A 23,324-nucleotide genomic window follows, 5' to 3' on the forward strand; every position below is an offset into this window, starting at 1 on the left:
CTGTAACTTTTTATATGTATCTCAAACCTTTTGAAAAAGCTTTTGTTCCATTATGGCCTCAACTTCATAAAGATTAAGATTGAACAACATGCTGGCAGAATTCACTGTCTAATTTCAACTCTCACTTTAACAATGTTTAAAATTATAAACCTATTTGGCATTTGAAAGGGTGGGGGTGTGTGGGGGGGAGAAAGACAATGGGAAATTGGAATGGAGTGTAACAGTATTAGTGCTACTTCTCTTGAACTTATAACCCTGGCAGCTTCATCCTCCAATCAATCCTCTTGTCAGTCAACTTGCATTAAACCCTTCAGGGGGAAGGGGTTTGCTCAATTACGGACCACCACTCAATGTATTGGGAAGAACAGAAAAAAAAAGAGTGAATTAAAAACAAAGATTAATTTATCATTAAGACACTGTTTAATGGAAGTCAATTCTGAATTCAATTGGTGCTCATTGAGGAGACAGCTGAGAACAAGGGAGGAACATCGGAATTATTAAACTGAAGCGATTTTTACTTGGTCCTCGCATGCCAGGACTGCTTTGATGAGGGCATTTTTTGGCACAGAAAAAGCAGAAGGAGTCGCTGCAGGGAAGAATCAAATGAAACGAAGCCTTGGAAAATCGAAGAAAGCTTTAATAATATTGAATCTCCACAAACAATCGCGGCGAATGAAGTGATCGGCACAGTGTGCAAACTTATTTGCATAATTGATGCTGGTCCCCCCCCCCTTGTAAGTGAAGAATGAAGATTATCAAAGATGGTGCTAGAAATGTGCACAATAACCGCAAATTTCATCAAGCTGCGCATTCTGATTAACCTGCTCTTGCAAATCAGTAGAGGGGAGATTGTGAGCCACCACACTGGGGACTGCAGCAGTAGGCAACCTGGCCATACCCCTTCCCTGTCTCTCCCTCTCCCATTTCCCCTCTCCCCCTCCCTCCTTCTCCCTCACTCTCCCTCTTTCTCGCTCCCACTTTCTCATTCTTCCTTGCCCTCTCTCTCTCTCTATTCCTCTCCCTCTCTTTTCCCTCTTTATTTCCTATCTCTCTCCCTCCCCCTTTTTCTCCTCTTTCTCTCTCTTTCTCATTCTTCCTCTCCCTCTCTCTCTATTCCTCTCCCTCTCTTTTCCCTCTTTATTCCCTCTCTCTCCCTCCCCCTTTTTCTCTTTCTCCTCTCTCACACTTTTCCCTCTCTTTCTCCCCTCTCCTTCCCTTTCTCCCTTCCTCTTTCTCTCTCTTTCTCATTCTTCCTCTCCCTCTGCTTCTCTTTCTGCATTATCCTCTTTCTACCTCTTTCTCTTTCCCTCTCCCTCCCCTCCCTATTCCTCTCCCTCTCTCCCCCTCTTCTGCTCCCCCTCTCTCTCCCCATCTCTCTCCCCCCTCTCATCACCTCCCCCCCTCTCTCTCTCTCTCTCTCTCTCTCTCTCTCTCTCTCTCTCTTACCCCCCCTCTCTCTTTGCTCCCCTTGGTCTCTAGCCCCTCCCCTCTCCCTCTTCCCTTCCCCCTTTCTCACTCTCCTCCACTCCTCCTCTATCCCTCTTCCCCCTTTCCCGCTGTGGTGGAACCATTGTTAACACCATTTGTATGTGTATACCTGGCCCTCAACATCACTGATGAGTACTCATGTTTCCCGTTTGCCATTCTCTGCCTGGACCTGACAGCTGCTACTGTTATTAAAACCTTGAGCAACCTCTTCACCCTGTTTGGATACCCCTGCTATATTCATAGCGACTGGGAGTCCTCCTTCATGAGCGATGAGCTGCGCCAATATCTGCTGGCCAGAGGCTTCGTCACAAGCAGGACCACCAGCTACAACCCCAAAGGGAATGGCCAAGTGGAAAGGGAGAACGCTACCATCTGGAAGGCTGTCCTCCTAGCCCTGAGGTCAAAAGGCCTGTCTGTCTCCCATTGGCAAGAGGTCCTCCGTGAAGCACTCCACGCAATCAGATCCCTCCTGTGCACCGGCACCAGTGCCACCCCACATGAAAGGTTGTTTCCCTTACACAGGAAGTCCATGTCGGGGAACACGCTGCTATCCTGGAGACCCAGACCTCTGGCCAACCAACCAGTACATCCACCATGACATACCATGTCACCCTACCCCAGCTCCTGCCCCTACTGTCTCAGTTCAGTCACTAGGCACCCACCCACCGACAACGACCAAACCATCCAGGAGTCAACACCTGAGCCACAGCCGTTGCTATGACGGTCACAACGGCGGACAAAAACACTGGACAGACAGAATTTATGATGGAAATGGAGCCTACTTCACACCTCCGGACCTTTTAAAAGAGGGGGTGAATGTGGTATAACCACAGTAATACTGTTTGCATGTGTATGGCTGGCCCATCCCTCGTTGGTTTTACCTATGGCTCCTCCCCCTTGATTTCCCTAATAAAGGCAGTAACGCCATAACCCCCTCTCCCAGAACAAGCTCGGGTCTTGGGTCAGCAACATGAGATGTGCCTTCTGTTTATGGTAATAAAAGCCACTCAGTCAGGTAACTTCTAGTCTTTGGAGACAACCTTTAAGATGTTAACCCCTAAAAAAGTAGATTGCAGAATTTAGCACCTGAACTGATGCAAAAGGAGACACATTGACAAGGTCTTTGTTAATCATATAATCTTACACATTATATGATATTACATAATGATCTCTGCAAGTGGAATTGAACATCTCTGAGCTCTTGAGAGAGAGTGAGGAATGCATGTCCAGCTGGATATGATTTCTTATCACTGTCCTGCTATTTGGTTCATTTGACAGGTATAACTTCTGCAAAATTCCCAATGATGGGCCACATAATTTCCTTATGTTATTAACAATTGGTTTAAAACTATTTTCACATTAAAAAGTGAATGAATTCTTAAAATCACAGACCGTGATTTGTGATCCATTCCAATTTTGAAAGAATTAAAGGATCCCGTAGGGTGGACAATAATAAAGGTCAAATATGATTTGGCAGAGAGGAAGGTAACATGATCAGACATCCCTTTAATTTGTTGATTTGCAGCACTTTTGCAATGCAAATATTACTATAAATTACATTTTGAAAATAAATAAATAGTCCAAGAAAAGAGGAGAATGTGAGGTGGTGTCCATTCAGGAATCAGATGGCAGAGGGGCAGATGCTGTCCTTGTGCTGCTGGGTGCTAGTCTTCAGGCTCCTGTACCTTTTTCCTGATGGAAGCAGAGTGAAGAGGTCATGGTCTGAGTGGCGGGATCCTTGAGGATAGAGGCAGCTTTCTTAAGATACCGTGTCTTGTAGGTGAGGTGAAGACCAGTGCCCGTGATGGCACAGGCCAAGTTAACAACTCTCTGGATTTTTTTTCCTGCCTTGTGCATTGGCCCCTCCATACTAGACAGTGGTGCCACCAACCAGAAAGCTCTCCACAGTCCACCTGTAGAAATTTTCAAGAGTCGTTGGTGACGTACCAAATCCCCTCAAACTCCGCATGAAGTATAGCCACTGGCGAGCCTTCTTTGTGGTTTCATTGACATGGAGGCCCCAGGACAGATCCTCAGAGATGTGGGCACCCAGGAACTTGAATTACTTGATCCTTTCCACTGCTGACAACCTTAATGAGGGCTGGCTCATGTTTTCCTGATTTCCTCCTGAAGTCCACAACCAGCTCCTTGATTTTTCGAACACTGAGTGCATGGCCATTGTGACACCACTGAACTAGCCGATCTATATCCCTCCTGAACACTTTCTCATTGCCGTCTGTTATTTTGCCAACAACTGTGGCATCATCATCAAATTTGTAGACAGTAATTGAATTGTGCCACATTGTCATGGGTGTAGAGCAGTGGTTCTCAACCTTTTTCTCTCCACTCACCTACCACTTTAAGTAATCCCTATGCCTTCGGTGCTCTGTGATAAGTAAGGGATTGCTTCAGGTAGTTTGTGAGTGGGAAGGGAAGGTTGAGAATCACTGCTCGAGACCCAATTGTTACTGAAATATATTGCATTAGAAAAATTGTCACTGGCCCATTTCCTTTGGAGTTATGAAACTGTGCACATAATGAGTTAATTAGGTAAGATTAAAACAATGGTTTTCAAACTTTTTCTTTCCATCCACCTACCACCTTAAGCAATCCCTTACTAATCACAGAGCACCTTTGGCATAGGGAATACTTACATTGGTATGGAAGTGGAAAGAAAAAGGTTGAGAACCATTGGTGTAGAATGAGTAGAGCAGTGGGATAAGCAAGCATTCTCAAGGGGCACCTGTGTTGATTGTTAGTGAGAAGGAGACATTGTTTCCAATTCCTACTAACTGTGGTGGTTGTAAACCCAAAGCAGCAACAGAAATTTACCAAGACAATCGCTACTTAAACAAAACTGGTTTTATTTTCTTAATATAGAATAATAGGATCAATACTTATTACTATTGACAACCTAACTTAACCCCCTTCTAATTCTAAGTGCATGTGTATGTAATGTTTATGTGTTCAGGAAAGTTATTTTTCACTGTCCAATCATTCTCTGTTCAGTTTTCCAAGTTCACTGGTATCAAGCAATCTTCCATACTGTCCACAGAATTAAACACATTATATTCCCCAGGCCCTGGTGCCTTAACTTAAGTTGGTCAGGAAGGTCTTTGCTGGTTTCATACAAATATTTGTTGTTCATTGGACACACAAACTGATCTCCCTTAATCAGCAACTGATGTGTCTTGCCGAAGAAACTTGCCCCTTCTTTGATTTTTCCAAAAGAGAACCTCTTCTTCCAGGTGACCACAAAGAGTTTTCTTTCCCCCACCCCCCCCCACCCCCATTTCAGGAGAAACACAATAACCAGCCACAACCACTGCAATTGACTACAGAGATTTAGAACAGGCTGAACTCAGAACTCAAAACCCATCTTGAAATGGGGTCATGCAGGAGGTTTGCCAACTTGCAGCCTTCACCACAAACTGGCTGCAGAATACTCTTCCAAACAAGGGATGTTTTCTCTCTGTTTTCAAAACCAAGTGGGCCCTCTGAGGTCAACAAGCTTCAACCAGAAATTTAAAACTCTGGCATCAGTTTAGCACCAAAAGATTTCTCAGTTCTTGAGTCTGGACACTGTTCAAATGTGCTGGCCCATTAACACCTACTTGTGAAATGCTCACAAGCACTTCCCATTGTCTCGGCAAAGCCAACTGTAGACGCAAAGTCTACCCTGCATAGCTCTTGCATGGCAATTGAGATATTTGTTCATGAAATGTGACCTGATAACTAAACCTCACAATCTTAGCCTTTTAAGGTATATTTTATCAGAATTTTATTTAACATTCCCTAACAGTGGTCTTCCAATGAGGAAGTCAAGGATCCAATTGCAGAGTTGTGTAATGTTTTTAAACATATTTGGGGCTTGATGCTGATTATAAGATTTGAAAGTTTGATAGTTTGTACACAAATATGATCTGATTTAAACCAATATTTCACCCTATTATAGCCACACACATTTTTGGTAATCATATCTGGATCTAAATTTCAATCTTTTGTTGCTTCAAAATAAAAGATTCCATCGCTATTAACATTCAATATGAACTATTTCCTGAATTAAGTCATTCAACCTGAATGTGAAAGCCAGTCTAGTGGTTGTCATTACATTGAGGTCTTTCTGCTGTCTGAAGTAGGAAAATTAAGCACCAAGGAACTTCTTCAATCAGTTTCTCTTTGTCCGACTCAGATTCATCAGATTCACAATGTAGATCCCACCCATTAAGAGGTGCAGCCTTCAGTAAATGACAAATCCAAGGATATAAAGCAGTTCCAAATGTTATCTGTGACCTTCCTTTGCAGATCTCCTGCTACCACTAGCCTGCAACCATTCAATATCAAAGGAGAAGCATCCAGAATGAATCGGTCATTGAATGTCTACAATGGGAGAACGTGGGTGGTTTTCAAACAGATAATGTTCCTTGACACCCTCGCCTGCCCCATCAAACAGCATTTGCCCCACCAATGCATTATGTCGATCCCAGGTCAGATCCATCGGCCACCTCAGATGCACAGAACTGGAGTGGAAGCAGCTATTTCTCAACCTAAAACAGGAGACAGGGAGAAGAAATTCAATCTGGCCAACGATAAATATAACTCACTTATACGAGTGGTGAAACTTTCAGTTTCCTCTCTCACGTCATCTTAATGTCAACAGTAAAACCGGTAATAAACACCAGGGGCAATAAATAGGCAATAGTGCTACTTGCTGTCTATTAGTTTAGCGAACTATCAACATCAGGTCAGTATATTACTGTGGTTTTGTTCTGGTCCAGATGCACTGAATTTCATAAAAGCATGTTAAACAACCAGCAAATCAACTGCTATTTTTGGGTCTAATGTAGGGCTGACTGTGGTGTGTGTGTGTGTGTGTGTGTGTGTGTGTGTGTGTGTGTGTGTGTGTGTGTGTGTGTGTGTGTGTGTGTGTGTGTGTGTGTGTGTGTGTGTGTGTGTGTGTGTGTGTGTGTGTGTGTGTGAAAGGAATGTGAAAGAGAGAGGAGAGGCAAACTAAGAAGGCAAGTGGATCGAAAGGTAGAGAGAAAGCCGGAGGGTGTGACCAACAGTGAAGGGTCTTTACTAATTCACGCACAAGCAAGGAGACCACGTCCTTCAGCTGAGAAATCGGTGCTCCTCCTTGTTGAGTACCGTGTCAATAGGCTGAGAGGAAAGAGGCGCAGAAAGGTAACTCAACGTTCACTGGCTCTGAAACACAGATGGAACTGCAACTGAGGCTGAGACAAACAATGAGTGAATGATCAATCTGTTTGTCCTTTTACCCAGCAATCTTCAGGACATACATTTCTAATTACCACTAACTGTAAACTGAACTTACGAGGAAGGAAATACACATGAAAGAAAGAAATGTAAACAAACAGACCAGCAACATACAGAAAATACAGTAAAAAATAATGAGCAAAGTACGAGTCCTCAAGTGAGTCTCTGAATAAGTCTGTTATACAGGAGTCTGATGATTGAGGGTTGCATGGTGGTACAACTTGCACCCTATACCTCTTTCCTAATGGCAGCAGCGAGAACCTTGCTGCTGCTCTCCATATTGATGTTCTCCATGGTGGGGAGAGCTTTACCTGTGATGCACTGGGATGCAGGGCTTTCCAAAGTATTGGAAGTATTGCTGCAAACCAGGCCATGACGTAGCCGGTCAGCACAATTTCCACCACACTTCTGAAGAAGTTTAGAACCATAGAACAATTACAGCACAGGAACAGGCCACTTCAGCCCCTCTGGTCTGTGCTGAACCATTATCTTGCCTTGACCCACTGACCTGCACTCAGTCCATACCCTTCCTATCTCTCCCTTCCCTATACCTGTCCAAGTTTCCCTTAAATGTTAAAATCGAGCCCACATCTATCCCTTCAGCTGGAAGCTCATTCCACACTCCCACCACTCTCTGAGTTAAGAGGTTCCCCTCATGTTCCCCTGAACTTTCCCCTTTCACCTTTAACCCATGACCTCTTATTTGAATCTCACCCACTCTCAGTGGAAAAAGCCTATCAACATTTACTCTGTCTGCCCCCTCATAATTTTAAATACTATCAAATCTCGCCTCATTCTTCTAAGCTTCAGGAAATAAAGTCCTAACCTGCTTAACCTTTCCCTGTAATTCAATTGCTGAAGTCCAGGCAACATCCTAGTAAATATTCTCTCCCCTCTCTTTATTTTATTGATATCCTTCCTGACTCCAAAATTGGCCTCACTAATGTCTTATCCAATCTTACCATAACATCCCAACTCCTGCCCTCAATACTTTGATTTATTAAGGCCAATATGCCAAAAGTTTTTTACAACCCTATCCACCTGTGACATTAAGAGTGGAGGTGTTTTGGATAGTGAAGTAGGTTCTCAAAGCTTCCAGATGGATCTCGACTAGCTGGTTGTTACGAGCCCATGGGTTCTTGGTTCAGCCTGGTCAAAGCCCTTGTGGTTCATGCAAGAGGAGAGGACTGGCTGTCTAATGTTTCACTTGGAATAAGGGAAACAAAAAGGAACTCTGTGGTGACCTGAAAGAAACAGGTTATCATCTGGAGAACCCTGAAGGGGGCAAATTTCGACAGCAAGACACTGGAGTGGCTGATTGAAAAGGAATCAGTTATGGAAATCCTGGAACAACAAATCTCTCCCTAATCCTACAAGAACCTTCCTGAGCGGTAACCATTTACCTTTCAAGCACCAAAGCCTGGTGAACTTGATAAATATTAAATTCTGTGCACAGTATAAAAATTGCCTGTAACCAGTGAACTTGGAGGAATGAGGAGTGAGATTGGACTGTGAACCAAAGAACTTTTCTGAACGTATATACACATTACACACACGTGCACTTAGAATTAGAAGGGGGTTAAGTTAGATTAAGTAAGTCAATAGTATCCCTCAATAGTATCCAAATAGAGATAAGTTAAAGATTGATTCTATTTTCATGTTTAAAGATAATTAAAAACAACTTTTGTTTAAGTAACCACTTGTTTTGGAAAATATCTATTGCTGCTGGGTTTGGGGTCCTCTGGGCTCGTAACAACCAGCTGGTTGAGATCACTCTGCAAGCTTTGAGAACCTACTTCACTATCCAAAACACCTCCAAACTTAATGTCACATGCAAATTTACTAATCCAGCTAACCACATTATCCTCCAGATCATTGATATAAGTGACAAACAACAATGTTCCCAGCACCGATTGGGATTAAACCCACTGGAGCAGGACTAGTAGACCTGGCTGCAAGAATATTTGTTCCCCTTCAGTTCAGTTTAAAATGGAACAGGTCCCATCTACCATGGAAGAGAGCCAATGAGGCACACTACTTCGCCATGAATACCTAGTGTTTGAACTTTCCTGCCTTTCCTTGTCAAATGCCTAACTAAAGTCCGTGTAGACAACATCCACAGCCTGTTTCTTCATCGACTGTCCTGCTAACCTCCTGGAAAATCTCTACAAAATTGGTTAAACACAACCTACCACACACAAAGCCATGTTCTCCCTAATTAGTTTCTGGCATCAAAATTATTGTCTATCACAGATGTTATAATTTCTACGTTCCTCAGTTCCACCCTTATAACCTCAGAAGACAAGTCCGCTGATCTGTCCTGCCTGAGCACCATTTGATATTTTCCCTGCTGAGCAATGCCACTCCTCCCCTTTCATCCCCCTGTTCTATCGCATCTAAAGCAATGGAAAGCAGGAACATTGAGATGCCAATCGTGGCCCTCCTGCAACCAAGTTTCACTAACGGCCACAATGTCATAACTCCATATACCAATCCATGCTCTAAGTCCGTCTACCTTTCCTACAATAGTCCTTGTATTGAAATTGATGTACCTGAGAACGTTTCCACCACATTCAACCTGTTGACTTCAAACAGTGCATGCAATTTTCACATCATCATTTCCCTCCTCCACTCTTCTATCTGCTCCAACATTCTGGTTCGCCTCCCCCTGCAAATCTAGTTTAAACCCACTGGTGCAGCACTAGTAGACCTGGCTGCAAGGATATTTGTCCCCCTTCAGTTCAGTTTAAAATGTCCTATCGGAACAGGTCCCATCTACCATGGAAGAGAGCCAATGAGCTAGAAACCTAAAGCCCAGGTCTTTAGCCACATGCTAAGTTTCATTATCCTCTTATTTCTAACCTCATTAGCATGTGGCACGGGAAGTAATCCTGAGATCACAACCCAGGAGGTCCTTTTCTCCAACCAAGAGCCTAACTCCCTAAACTCTTCTTGCAGGACCTCCTCACCCTTCCTACCCACATCATTGGTCCCTACATGGACCATGACATCTGGCTGCTCACCCTCCCTCCTGAGAATGCTGTGAACTTGATCTGAGATATCTCGGACCCTGGCACCAGGAGGCAACCTACCATCTGGGATACTCAAACTCTTCCGCAGAACCTCTTCTCTGTCTCCTGTCACTATAGCTCGCCTCTCCTCCTCCCTTCCTTTCTTAGATTCAGGACCAGACTCCATGGCAGAGACCTGATCACCATGGTTTGTGCCTGGTAGGTCGTCTCCCTCAATAGTATCCAAAGGGTATACTTGCTATTGAGGAAAACAGCCACAGGGGTGCCCTGCACAGCCTGCCTGTTCCCCTTCCCTCGCCTAACTGTCACCCATCTTCCCTCCTCCTGCATCCTAGATTGCCAAGGTTTCCAATAACATTCCGATTCTCCACAAACTCCTGAGGAAGTAGAGGCGCTGAAATGCTTTCTTCATGATGGCATTAGCATGACAGGTCCCGGAAGGCAGTGACTCCAGGAATTTAAATGTGCTCACCCTTTCCACCCCTGATTCCCCCAATGATCACTGAATCATTTTCCTTTCTTAACATCTACAGTCAGCTCCTTGGTCTTGGTGACATTGAGTTTGCCCTCAGCATCCTCTCAAATCCCACTTCTGATATCTGGTTCTCATAAGCCGGTGTCCAGCTACTTTGACCTCAAGTTCCTCACCTGCAAGTCACCGACAGCTTGCCTGTGTGTGTCCTCCAGCCACAGAGCCCCTCGCTGGTCCGCTACCATGGTCACTGTCCTTTGGGTCATTTCCTCTGCTCCTTCTCAATGAGGGGGTTTGCCCATTACTGATACCTTGCGCCAGTATGTTGCTCCCCCTTGGTCTGCAACCCCTCAAGGCAGCTGCCGAACACAGGTCCAGACCCCACTGTCACAGAATTTTCAAATAAACCACCATCGGCTCCTTTAACAACCATTTAAAGCCTTTATGGAGCTGTTGGCAGTAGGGCTGGGTGGTAGGATCCTACAGGGGTGCATTGTGTCCTCGTTCTCTACTCTCCCTGGGTTCGCACCAGTGTTAATGTGTAGTGGTTTTACATACATCAGCACAATATCATGGGCTGAAGGGCCTGTACTGTTCCGTAATGTTCTCTGTTCTAGATTCTGTGGTAGACTCCAAGAACAACCCCTCAGCTGGCACAGCTTGGCACATAGCAGCCAAAGATAGGGATGAAGTGTTTGCTACAAACTTCAGCCAGAAGCTCCAAGTAATTATTGAGGTCCTGCTGAGATCGCCATCATCTCAGAAGCCAGGCTTCAACCAATGTGATTCTCCATGCTGAGAGCACAAGATACAATGAGAGCCATGGTTCGTGTTCCCAGTTATAGAGCTATCAAGAGCATCCTGGCCGGCTGCATCACAGTGTGGTACGGTTGCTGCAGGGAAGAGGATCGGAGGTCAATCCACAGGACCATAAGAGCGGCAGAGGGGATCACTGGGGTCTTCCTCCTACCCCCATCAACGTGATCTATAGGGATTGTTGTCTGAAGAGGGTTCACAAAATCATTGAGAACCCCTTCAATTCCACCCACAGAATCTTTCAGCTGCCCCCGTCGGGGAAGAGATGCAGGAGGATCAGAGCCAGCACCACCAGGCTGGGGAACAGCTTCTTCCCACAGGCAGCAAGAATATTGAACGACCAAAGGAAATGCTCACACCAACTACCAAGACTCTCATATTCAGAAAATAATATTTATTTATTTGTATATATGAAAACTTGTCCTGTATATGTACTGTTTGTCTGTATATATGTTGTGTCTGGTTGTGTGTCTACATATTTTGCACAGAGTACCTGTACCAGAGAATGCAGTTTCGGTGGGTTGTACTCATGTAGATGACAATAAACTTGACTTGATTTTAAAACCAGTCGAGCCCTGGTAGGTCGTCTCCCTCAATAGTATCCAAAAGGTATACTTGCTATTGAGGAGAACAGCCTGCCTGTTCCCCTTCCCTCACCTAACTGTCACCCATCTTCCCTCCTCCTGCATCCTAGATTGCCAAGGTTTCCAATAACATTACAACACCAGCATTTATGCAACCATGTGGAAAAAAAACTATCATTCTCAGGTTTAAAAATAATAACAAACTGTGAATCTTTTGCAGAATTAAGTAACCAAATTTCTACTTCTTGTGTGAGTCTATGATTTCTAATTGTGTTCCTGGTCTATCTGTTTCCATTTCCAGACAATGGAGTTGAACAAGACAATCCACCGATGCCGGGGTCAAGTGAAATGCACAGAAGCGCTGGGTGGCATGGCTGGCGTAGCAGTTAGTGCAACACCTTCACAGCGCCAGCGATCAGGACCAGGGTTTGAATCCCACGCTGTCTGTAAGGAGTTTGCATGCTCTCCCCATGTCTGCATGGGTTTTCCCTGGGGGCTCTGGTTTCTTCCCACCATTTGAAACGTACTGGGGCTATAGGTAAATTGGGCGGAAGACTCATGGGCTGAAATGCCCTGTTACCGTGCTGTAAATCTAAATCTTTTAAAACTTTGTGTATTACAGTTTCAGACAATGCCCTACGAAAATTGTTTATCCCAGTATACCTTACTAGTCCCATCAAAAATAATGAATTGCCATTTACCTGATAGGGATTCTATTTCTCCCAAGAACATAATTTTTAGATTGGTAATAGCATGGTAATAGGCTCTTCCAGCCCAAGTGCCTTCCAAATAAACCAATTAACCCCCATACATTTTTGAAGGTTGGATGGAAGCCAAAGCACCCAGAAGAAGCCCACACAGAAACAGAGAGAACATATAAACTTCTTACAGACAACGCCAGTTTTGAACCCAGGTCGCTAGTGATGTAATAGCGTTGTGCTAACCACTGCAGTATTTTTTCTCTCTAAATAAATTTTTGGTCTATCCCACTTTATTGTTGCCAAGACTTGAAGTTCAGGGAAAGGTGAAACGCATTTAGACTTTATTCCCTGGAGTGTTGAAGACTGAGGGGAGATTTGATAGAGGTATTTAAAATTATGATGGGCATTGCTAGAGGCTTTTTCCACTGAGGTTGGGTTCCACTAGAGGATATGGATATGGATTAAGAATGAAAGGGGAGATGAAAGGGATCATTTGGGGGATCTTCTTCACTCACTGTGCGGTGGGAGTGTGGAATGAGCTGCCAGCTGAAGCGGTGTTCTGTTCCTCCGCCTATTCCCTAGGTTCATAAATTACAAGGTCCTTAATTTCTTCCAATAATAAGCCTCACTGGGAAATCTTTCCAAAGTAAAGCTAGTACGTTAACAGAAAACATAATTTTAATGAAAAATTGGATCACTTCGCAAAGGAAAGTCTCCACATTCAGTTCCAAGCGGAAGAGAGATAGAAATTATGTCACATTTTTCATACTCTCGTATTACACTAAAGAATTTTGCTTTCAAAGGATGGTCACATGTGAAGCATGGGAAACGCACCATCCAATTTGCAACAGCAAGCACCCACAACTGCCAACAACACTCAAAATGTGCACTTTGGTGATGTTGAATATGGGACATGAGCTTATTGAATCCAGGCCAAGGGCCAGAGTCTGGATGGTGGGGCGCGAGCCTCCCACGAGGCTAAAAGGTCTACTCCACCTCCTATTTTCTACATTTTTGTGTTCGTAAGGAGAATACCAGAGGCCCCTCGCCTACATTTCCTCAAACTAGTCCATCTGAGTGGGGAGTCTACTTTATCATCCTGTTGCAACTAATTAGTCATCCCAAGAATCAACCCAGGAATGCACTTTCTCTGAGGTAAGACTGCTCTTCCTGAGGTACAAAGATCATACCTGTACGTGGTGTTTCTTGATGTGCTCTACACCACTGGAGCTACCCTGTTCTACAGCAGCCAGTGCTCAGCAGGAGGAGTGCCATCTAAACTACAGTTGGATTTTTTTAATTTTTAAAAAAACTTTATTTATAAACTTTTAAAAACAACATAAAATTAATAACAACAGCAAAAAAAAAAGATTTTTATACAATATAATAAAACACCCTCCTCAAGGGGAGCCAAAAAAAATAAAACATATACACTATTTTAAGATATTTCCAAACCCATATACTCTCAATAAGGTGACCACATTTTAACAAAAAAAGAGTAATTATCATGTAAATTATATGTTATTTTCTCAATTCATTATGCCAACGTACTATATTAATCTCTACATTATCTTTCCAAGTAATTGCTACACATTTTCGTGCCACAGGTCACGCCAAACGTACAAATCCTATTTGAAACTTATCCAACCTCAAGCCAGTCAACAAAACCATAAAACCCAACAAAAAAATTCTCTGGATCTAATAGTGTTTTAATTTTAAATAATTTCTCCAAAACCAACCTGACTTTTTCCCAAAATGGTTGTACCCTATCACAAGACCAAACTGCATGCAAAAAACTTCCAGTACTTAACCCACATCTAAAACAAGAATCCGAATTACTAAATCCGTATTTTTTCAATTTCTCACGAGTCAAATATAACTGATGCAAAAAATTATAATTAACCAAACCATATCTTGCATTAGTCAGTTTAGTTATCATTTCATGACTCATAACCTCCCAATCCTCTTGAGGTATAGCATGAGTTAAATCGCTTTCCCATTTATTTCTAGATTTCTCCAAATTCCATAGTTTCTGTAACAATTGATACATATCTGAAATAAAACCTCTCTTTGGTATAAAGGAAATCAAAGATTCAAATTTCATTAACTTTGATAAACTCATCTCTTTACCATAATTATTCCTTATCAAAGCTCTAAGTTGGTAATACACAAATAAAGAATTTACCAGTATATCAAATTTCTCCCTCAATTGATTAAAAGGAAGAAACTCACCCTCTTCAAAACAATCCTGAATCACTTTTATACCCTGAAAATACGATATCTTTAAATACCTATGAAACATTGAAAAAGGAATAAGCTGATTTTGATATAATGGAGTTTGAATTGATAATTTACCCTTTGTTCTTATAACCTCATTTCTTTTAACCCATATTTTTAACAAATGTTTTAATACTGGCATATCATATCCCAGCAATAAATACAAATTCCACTTATATATAAACTGATGTACATCAAATTCAGAAATGCAGGCTAACTTCACCTTGGCCCAACTAGGAGGCTGATTAATATCCATCATTCTACTAACAAACATCAACTGTGCAGCTTCATAATACTTTTGAAAATGAGGCAACTGGAGTCCACCTAGTGCATATTTCCATGTCAATTTCTGTCAAGTTACTCAAGCTAATTTTCCTCTACATAAAAATTTCCTCTCCACTTTATTCAAATCTTGAAAAAAACTCTTTGAAAGTGAGCACAGAATTGACTGGCATAAATATTGAATACGAGGAAAAATTTACTCAACCTATTAATGTTAATGGAAAATCTTTCCATTTAATTAAATCCATTTTAATCTTTTTCAATAAAGGTACATAATTTAACTTATATGAAGATTGATCATTTGCATTCACAGTTACCCCTAAATATTTAATTTTATCAGACCATCTTAATTTTATAATATTTTTACACTCTATATAATCCCCTTCCAAAATTGGCAATGTCTCACTCTTATCCCAATTCACATTATACCCAGATAACTCTCCAAATTGAAACAAACATTCTTGTAAATATTTCAAAGACTGTTCTGGATGTGTCAAATAAATCAATCTTATATTCATCATCTGCAATTCTTATCCCTTTAACCTTATTATTCTGTCGAATTGCCAGAGCTAATGGTTCAATGACCAATGCAAACAAGGCTGGTGATAATGGACAACCTTGACAAGTTGATCGCGATAGTTTAAATGGCAGAGAAATTTGACCATTTGTCACCATCCTAGCAACCGGATTTTTTTACAATGCCTTAACCCAACCAATAAAAAAAAGACTGAAATTAAACTTCTCCAACACCTTAAATAGAAAATTCCATTCAACCCTATCAAAAGCTTTTCCGCATCAAGCACAACCAGGTTGGGATGCTGTCTCGATGAATTAATCAACGTTATCAATCTAAGAATATTATCAGATGCACTTCTATTCTTAATAAAACCTGTTTGATCTGTATGTACCAACTGAAGTAAATATTTAGCAAGTCTTTTCACCAACACCTTAGCCACTATTTTATAATCCACATTTAATAAAGAAATTGGTCGATACGAAGCTACATTCAATGGGTCTCTATCTTTCTTCGGAATCACTGTAATTATCGCACTAGAACAAGATTTTGGTAGTGACTGATCTTCAGTTATTTGTTGCGACACGTCCTTAAATATAGAAGATAAATCTTCATAAAACACTTTATAAAATGAAGAAGGCATGTGACGGAGTAGTGACCGGTAAGAAAATACCAGCCCTCTCCAGAAAAGTTTTAAAAAAGTAAAGAAAAAGCAAAGCCACAAACACAGAAACCATAACAAATTAAAAATAAAAGTGTGGAGAAAATGGCAGCAAAGAAAGAAAAACCAAAAACACCGGGAAGAAAAGAAGAAGGAAAGACGTCAGAAGAGAAAGGTGAAGACCTTACCTGTACGAGGAGACCCACTGTGGAGAGAGAAGCCTGTTCCCTGAAGTCAGTGGAAACCCCGAGCACAGGACTACAAATATGGCTCACGGAGCCAAACAAAAGTGCGCAACCGCGCATGCGCAAGGATTCACGCATGTGTGATGCACACGACAAAAGCAACACCAATGGGAGGGGAGACCAGCTGAGGAGTAAATCTCCACAGCTGAAACAGACAAGAATAACCCGACAGCAAGGCTTCCAACAGGAAGACATAAAAAATAACGGGAACAAGAAGGAAGAGAATAAAAATAGGAAATCAAAGAAACAACAGATAACCAACCCAGAGGAAGAAGACCAACACCAAGACACTTTTAATAAAAATAAGAAGACCAAAAATACCCAACAAAATAAAACAAACAACCCAACAAGAAAACCAGAAGAGACAGAGGTAAAGGACACAGATCCTGGAGTGGACTCAGAAGAAGAGGAGGAAGAACATCATACTCTACACAGAGAAATGGAAGATGAAGGGAAGGGACAGTACATGGATAAAAAATTCTTTAAAGAATGTATGGAAACATTAAAAGAATGGCTGACACAAGAATTCAGTGAAATAAAAAGAAGAATAAAAGGTACAGAAGAAAAAGTGAATAGATTAGAGATGATCATGACAGAAATAGGGAAAAGAGTAGACAAGTTGGAAGAACAAGAAACAGCCAAAGAAATGGAGGTAGATGACTTAAAAAATAAATTGGAAGAATCTGATAAAAACATTAAAGAAACACAGGAGCTGTTAGCTCAGAAGATAGATATAATGGAAAATTATAATAGAAGAAACAATATAAAGATAGTGGGCCTTAAGGAAGATGAAGAAGGCAAAGATATGAAAGAATTTATAAAAGAATGGATCCCCAGGGTCCTAGGAAGGCCAAAATTACAGGAAGGAATGGAAATAGAAAGGGCACACAGAACATTAGTCCCTAAACCACAACCACAACAAAATCCAAGATCCATTCTCGTAAAATTCCTAAGATATACGACAAAAGAAAATATATTGGAGAAGGCAATGAAAAAAATAAGAGAAATTTTTTCTACCCAGACATAAGTTTTGAACTCCTGAAGAAGAGGTAGGAGTTTAACGCAGCAAAATTGATCCTATGGAAAAAAGGTTATAAATTTATGTTAAAATATCCAGCAGTGCTTAAAATAGTTATCCTGGGGCAGCAAAGCAAACTGTTCTCGGATCCAGAAAAAGCACGAAAATTTGCAGAACACCTATAAAAAAGACAGAGAAATGAAGAGATGTAACAAGAAAAAAAATGACAACAAGCTATATATAAAGAAAAAGAATAAAGTATAAGAAAGAACTAAGAAGGGAAAGAAAGGGAAGAAAGGAAGTAAGGAGGGAATTAAGAGAGTGAGCTTTGTTATATGTGAAGATTAAAATCTTTTCTGGGGGGGCTGGGTGGGGAAGAATAACAGTCACTGCAAAATCAGTTGACGCTTGCGAGAGGGTTCGCAATCCAAATGGAGAAGGGAGATGTGGTTGCCCAACAAGGGACAAAGGGCAACTCAGAGGGGAGGGATTATTGGGGTTAAAGGAATTTTAGATATGGGAATAGTGGAAATATTTTATGTTTTAGAAATGATGTCTTACAATGTGTTCAAAAAAAGGAAACAGTAATGGATAAGACGGGAAGGTGGTGATGAGGAAATGGAATGGAAAGGTAAACAAAGTATGAAATGGCCATGTTGAACTATATGACTTTAAATATTAATGGAAATCTAACCAAATCTAAAGGAAGAAGCTGTTAAATTTACTGAAGAAAGAAAAAATTGATATAGCATTCGTGCAAGAAATACATCTAACTGAAGAGGAACACAAGAAATTAAAGAGAGATTGGGTAGGGCACGTAACGGCAGCATCATATAATTCAAAAGCCAGAGGTGTAGCTATATTAATCAATAAAAATGTACCAATCAAAATAGAAGAGGAAATAATAGATCCAGCAGGGAGGTATGTAATGATAAAATGTCAGATATATTCAGAATTTTGGAATTTGCTCAATGTATATGCACCTAATGAAGAAGATCAAAAATTTATGCAAGATATCTTTTTGAAGATCGCAGATATGCAAGGGAATATACTAATAGGAGGGGATTTTAACCTTAATTTGGACTCAAACATGGATAAAACTGGAAAAAAGACTAACAGAAAGAACAAAGTAACCAAATTTATCATTAAATCGATGCAGGAAATGCAACGTTTGGATATATGGAGGAAACAACATCCAAAGGAAAAGGAATATTCATATTATTCAAGTAGACATAAAACATACTCAAGGATAGACCTATTCCTGTTATCAGCCCACATTCAAGGAAGAGTTAAGAAAATGGAATATAAAGCTAGATTGTTATCGGATCACTCACCCATGTTATTGGCAATATAGCTGGAGGACATCCCACCGAGAATGTATAGATGGAGATTAAACTCCATGCTACTTAAAAGACAGGATTTTAGAGAATTCATTGAGTGACAAATTAAAATGTACTTTGAAATAAATATGGAATCAGTGAAAGATAAGTTTATACTATGAGACGCAATGAAAGCATTCATCAGAGGGCAGATAATAAGTTATGTAACTAAGATGAAGAAAGACTACAATCGGGAAATAGAACAGTTGGAAAGGGAAATAACAAATACAGAATCAAATTAGCAATGAAGGAAGATACAACTAAAAGAAGAGAATTGACAGACAAAAAAATAAAATATGAAACACTACAAACATATAAGGTGGAGAAGAACATAATGAAGACAAAACAGATGTATTATGAACTAGGAGAAAAAAACGCACAAAATAATAGCGTGGCAGCTTAAGACAGAACAAACTAAAAGAACAGTATTGGCATCAAGGAAAAAGGACAAAAAATTACATATAACCCAACGGAGATCAACGAAAACTTCAGGGAAATCTACGAGCAACTATATCAAACTGAAAATTAAGGGAAAGAAGACAAAATAGATGAATTTCTAACTAAAATTTAACTACCGAAATTGCAAACAGAGGAGCAAAATAAATTAATAAAACCATTTGAAATAGAAGAAATACAGGAGATATTAAAAAAAACTACCAAACAATAAAACACCGGGAGAGGATGGACTCGCAATAGAATTCTATGAAACATTTAAAGACTTATTAATTCCTCCTCTCCTGGAAGTAATGAACCAGATTGAAAAAAACATAAAACATAACAGATTCATGCAAAACAGCAATAATTACAGTAATACCAAAGACGGGAAAAGATCCATTAACACCAGCATCGTATAGACCAATAACTCTACTTAACACAGATTATAAGATAATAGCCAAACTATTAGCAAACAGATTGGCCGACTGTGTACCAAAAATAGTAAAACTAGATCAAACTGGATTTATTTTAAAAAAGACGAACAACGGACAATATCTGTAAATTCATTAACTTAATCCATGCAGAACAAGGAAACAAAACTCCAACAGTGGCGGTTGCTTTAGATGCAGAGAAAGCCTTTGAAAGAGTAGAATGGAATTATTTATTCAAAGTACTACAAAAATTCAACCTACCAGAGAAATATATTAATTGGATTAAAGCATTATATAAGGGACCATTGGTGAAAATAACAGTAAATGGATATATATCAAACCAATTTAAATTAAGCAGATCAACAAGGCAGGAATGTCCACTATCTCCCTCACTGTTCGCATTAGCTATAGAAGCACTAGCAGAACTGATAAGAACAGAAAATAAAATAAAAGGGATAAAAATAAAAGAGAAGGAATATAAAATCAGTCTATTTGCAGATGATGTCATAGTATACTTAACAGAACCAGAAATATCAATAAAAGAATTACATAAGAAATTGAAGGAATATGGAGAAGTATCGGGGTACAAGATCAACGCAAATAAAAGTGAAGCAATGCCAATGAATAATGCGGATTTCACAAAGTTTAAGAAAGAATCACCATTTATATGGCAAACACAAGCAATTCGATACCTAGGTATACAACTAAATAATAACCTCGGCCATCTATACAAACTAAATTATCAGCCATTAATGAAAAAATTACAAGACGACTTAGAGCACTGGAAAGACTTACCACTAACACTGATAGGAAGGATAAACTGTATTAAAATGAACATCTTCCCAAGAATACAATACCCATTTCAATCATTACCAATTCACCTAACAGAGAAATTCTTCAAGGAGCTAAAGAAAATAATAAGGAAATTCTTATGGGAAGGGGGGGAAACCGAGGATAGCACTAGATAAATTAACAGAATGGTACAAACAAGGAGGCTTACAACTACCAAACTTTAAGAATTATTATGGAGCAGCACAATTAAGATACCTATCAGATTTTTATCAAACAAGGAAAAAACCAGATTGGACCAGATTAGAACTAGATAAAATAGGGGAGAAGATACCTGAACATATACTATATAAGTGGGATGAAAAATTGGTGCAACATAGGAATTCACCAGTATTGCACCATCTGCTCAACATTTGGAAAAAGATTCACGTAGAAAGGAATAAAATAAATTATCAACTACCAAAATTAATATTGACACAAAATCAACTAATCCCTTTCACAATAGATAACCTTTCCTTCAGAGAATGGGAGAGAAAAGGGATCAAAAGAATAGAAAATTGTTTTTTGGGAAATAAATTATTATCTTTTCAACAAATGAAGGACAAATATAATATAACTCATGATACAATGTTTGCATACCACCAACTGAAAACCTACTTGAAGGACAAATTGGGAAACAGTCTGAGGTTACCAGAAGGAAGCAATTTTGAATATGTGATTACAGACACAATGATAATTTAAAAATTTATAACAAACATGTACATCAAACTGCAAGAAAAGGAAAATGAGGAAACAAACTGTAAACCTAAACAAAAATGGGAACAAGATCTAAACATAAAGATAAAGAATGAAACATGGGAAAAGCTATGCTCCAGAACTATGAGAAATACAATAAACACGAGGTTACGTATGATACAATATAATTGGTTACACAGGCTGTACATCACACCTCAAAAGTTAAATAAATGGGACCCAACAGTATCAGATAGATGTTTTCGCTGTAAGGAGGAAACGGGAACAACAGTACATGCAATTTGGCCATGTGAGAAAGTGGAAAAGTTTTGGGAAGATCTAAACCAGATATTAAATAAAATCACAAAAAGCAGTATATCAAAAAAACCCAGAGATCTTCCTCCTAAGTAATACAAGAAACAAAGAATTTGGACTCGATTTGGATGGAGCACAAAAAAGATTTGTAATGATAGCCTTAGCTGTAGCAAAAAAATGTATTATGTCAACCTGGAAATTAGAAGACAACTTGAGAATACAACAATGGTACATAGAAATAAATAAATGTATTCCATTAGGAAAAATAACATATAATTTAAGAAATAACATCACAATATTCGAACAAATATGGGAACCGTACATGAAACACAATAGAGAAATCCTACCACGGACTTCCACCACCTAAAATGACAGAAGAGAAGACAACGAAATGAACTGACTCAGTATGTAAAAGTAAAAGACACAAATTTCTTGTTTATTTTTTATTAAATGATGACATTGTTTAATGGGTTTAATGTATCATATAGATTGAACTTTGAATAAATGGGGAGGGGGGGTGAGGGAGGGAGGGAAGGGAGGGGGAAAAAGGGGAGAAAATGACACTGTATATATTCAAGAGAAAAATTTCTGTATGTATTTTGGTCAGTATGGTTCATAGTGTGAAAAATAAAACATTATTTAAAAAAACTACTTTCCATTCAGCATCTCTTGTATAGCTCTTTAATCTTAAAATCTGTAAACAGAGCTTCCAATTCCTTTACCTCTTCCTCCCCTAAAACCAGTAGATTTAACTTGGATAAGAAGGATTCAATAGAACCATCCCTCAGAAGTATACATTTTCTGATAAAATTATTAAAATTGGTCATCAATTTCCTGAGGTTTATAAGTAACTATTGAATTCTTTTTAACAGCATTAATAGTTCTTGATACTTGTTCCATTTTTAATTGCCAAGCTAATACCTTATGGGCCCTCTCACCCAACTCTTAATAATGTTGCTTGGATCTTTGAATTAATCGCTCATACTGATATGTTTGTAAGGTATTATAACGTAATTTCAACTTGGTTAATACTGCTTTCTTATCTTCTGTAACCTTCTTCCGAAATTCCTTTTCCAACTAAGTAATTTGTTTCTCCAACGCCAAACTTTCCACCAAATTCTGTTTTTTCACTTTTGTAAACTAATAATTTGACCACATAAATATGCCTTTAAAGCATCCCACATCACAAAATTACTATTTACTGAATTAGCATTTTCAGCCCAAAATAAAGCAATCTGTTCCTTAACAAAAGTAATAAACTTTGATTTCTTCAATAACATTACATTAAATCTCCACCGGTAAGTTGATTACAACACTTCAGAACCTACACAAGAAATAAACAGCTTAGCATGATCGGATATAACTCTACTCTTATTTTCAGCCTGCACTACTTGCAAATGTGCTGAAATGAAAAACAAATCTATTCTAGAGAATAAATCATGTCTAGATGAATGAAAAGAAAAATGCTTTTCTGTCGGATTTATTCTCCTCCAAATTTCAACTAAATTCAAATCTTTCATCAAAACTCCCATTTGTGTCTCCATCTTTGATTTCCTTATACTTTTCGGAGATCTATCCAATAATGGATCCAAAACACAATTAAAATCTCCTCCAATCAAAATATTTTCATTAGCTTGATTTAATGTTAAAAAAGCCTCAGATATAAATCGATCATCATCTACATTAGGTGCATAAATATTCAGCAAAGTCCATGGTTCTGCAAAAATTTTATAATTCACCACCAAAACCCTACCAGCAATCTCCATAAATGATTCTGACTCAAACGATAATTTCTTATGGATCAAAATCACTACGCCCCTTACGTTAGAATTAAAAGAAGCAATCACATATCCAACCCAATCACTCTTTAATTTTC

General features: G+C 39.5%; 1 long non-coding RNA gene across 1 annotated transcript in view; it reads left to right on the plus strand.

Moving 5' to 3' along the window:
- LOC138762816 (uncharacterized) overlaps positions 1-12,492 on the plus strand; it is a 40,672-nt gene extending 28,180 nt beyond the window's left edge. The window contains exon 3 of the long non-coding RNA XR_011357172.1: positions 11,971-12,492. This is a non-coding gene — a long non-coding RNA (uncharacterized lncRNA). The remainder of the gene's footprint in view (positions 1-11,970) is intronic.
- The last annotated feature ends 10,832 nt before the right edge of the window (positions 12,493-23,324 follow it).

Source organism: Narcine bancroftii, chromosome 5, assembly GCF_036971445.1.
Source record: "Narcine bancroftii isolate sNarBan1 chromosome 5, sNarBan1.hap1, whole genome shotgun sequence".
In the NCBI taxonomy this organism is placed as follows: Eukaryota; Metazoa; Chordata; class Chondrichthyes; order Torpediniformes; family Narcinidae; genus Narcine; species Narcine bancroftii.